This window comes from Oryzias melastigma, linkage group LG7, assembly GCF_002922805.2.
Source record: "Oryzias melastigma strain HK-1 linkage group LG7, ASM292280v2, whole genome shotgun sequence".
Classification (NCBI taxonomy): Eukaryota; Metazoa; Chordata; class Actinopteri; order Beloniformes; family Adrianichthyidae; genus Oryzias; species Oryzias melastigma.
This window is the reverse complement of record NC_050518.1, coordinates 24,729,438-24,731,277: the sequence shown is the minus strand read 5'-3', so window position 1 is coordinate 24,731,277 and position 1,840 is coordinate 24,729,438. Positions and strand designations below refer to the sequence as shown.

The window sequence follows — 1,840 nt, the reverse complement described above, 5'->3', positions numbered from 1 at the left end:
TGAAACGTGCAGCTTCTGTCCTTCATTAGTTTCTGGGATTAAAACGAGATTAAACTAGAACAGTTTTATTACCTGTGATGATGTTAGTGTGAATGCTTTTTACTGAAAGTAGTCGCTGAAGATGCTGAAGCTTTTTTTGCTCAAAATGGTGACTCAATTTTCTTTAATTGGTGCAGGGATTTACTGAAATGCAAAAAACTATTTGCAAAATGTTGCATTTGCTAAAAGACTGGAAATGTCGTTAAAGAAATCTGAACGAAAGAGCGCTGAAGTTGACCTAAATTTCTGGAAATTTAGCAGTAAAATTGCTTAAAAATCTCTAACACATGCCCATTATGCAAAAATATTTAGTGTGTTGTTTAAATATTAGCTTAACTCCAAATTAGCCCAAAAACCTTACTAGATGTCAAATTAGCCAAACAAGCTAGCACATTGTTCAAATACTAGCTAAACTCCAAAACAGCCTAAAATTCATCAGTAAACTAAATTAGTCAAAAATGTTAGCTTGTTGTAAAATAGAAGCTAAACTCTACATTAGCCTAAAAACCCCAGTAGATAACAAATTAACCAAAAACATTAGCATGTTGCTAAAATATTAGCTAAACTCCAAATTAGCATAAAATACCTCAGTAGATGACAAGTTACCCAAATAAGCTAGCATAATGCTAATATAACAGTTTAATGCCTATTTTTTTTTTAATTACTATAAAAGATGAAAACAGCCCATGAATATTTTAAAGGTTTGTTGCTAATGTACTTAAAATTTTGACATTTTAAGATTTTCTCATTCATTTCCATATTTTGCTCAATATTTAAAAAAACTATTAAAGTTTATAAATACCAAAAATACAAGCAGTAATGTCCTGAACGAGCTGAACGTTTTGAAGCCAAGATTGATGAAATCCCTGAAAATGTGATTGAGTTTTTACATGCAGAAAAACATACAGAAAGGAGCAGGAGAATCACTTTAGTGTGAATGCTTACAAGCAATCACACTATTAAATGCTGTTTTTTTTAATGATTACCATGATGTGGTTTTCAGTCAAAGTCCAAAACTCGGAGTCGTTTTCTTGGACTGTTTCTGCAGAGCAGCAAGAATTGGCCTCTGAATTGTGGGCGGGACTGTTGGTGGGGAGTAAGCCTGCCCCTGCTTCCCATCATCCCTTTGTTTACACTTTCTCTCGCTAGCTTACAGCTCCTCACACCCCCAACCCAACAGTAGAGGTAGGCGGAGCAACATCGTTTCAGTCCATCCGTCCAGTTCTGATCCGGATTCCAGCTCAGACCAGGAAAACAAAGACGTTCATGGATCTATCTGTCTGCAGGTGGATCCATCAGAGGCAGCTTACTGCTACAAGCTTTTTCAAACAGTATTTGTTCTGTGTGTTTCAGATTCACAACAATTTAAACAAAGAAATCCTCAGAGATGTTAATCTAAACTCTTTCACACATGTCCTCCATGATGAGAAAAATGCTCCAAGAACATGTTAAACACAACATTGTCATTGGAGTGGATCTTCAAAGTCTGCAGAACATTAAATCTGGAGCAGAGTTTAGTGGTTTGATGTCGGTGCTTCATGAATCCTTACAGGTGGATCTGATCTGATCCAGTGAAAACAGGATGAACAGGAAGGAAACTATGTAGATGTGTTTAAAAACGTGTCTTTGCATATTCCTCCTGCAGAGTAGTTTTAACATGCACCCCCCCTGTTAAAGAAGAAGCCCTTGTGTTATCTGGTGGGGTCCAGATGACCCCCCCCCCCACTCCCAACGTCAACGGGTCTCGGAAAACACGAGAAACACATTTCACTCTTCCAGGCATTTTAGATGCTGAGCTTTG

General features: G+C 37.2%; 1 protein-coding gene across 1 annotated transcript in view; it reads left to right on the top strand.

Moving 5' to 3' along the window:
• The window catches only part of elk1 (ETS transcription factor ELK1), a 14,037-nt gene that overhangs the window by 1,738 nt on the left and 10,459 nt on the right, over positions 1-1,840 (top strand). The gene's annotated exons all lie outside the window — the stretch shown is intronic.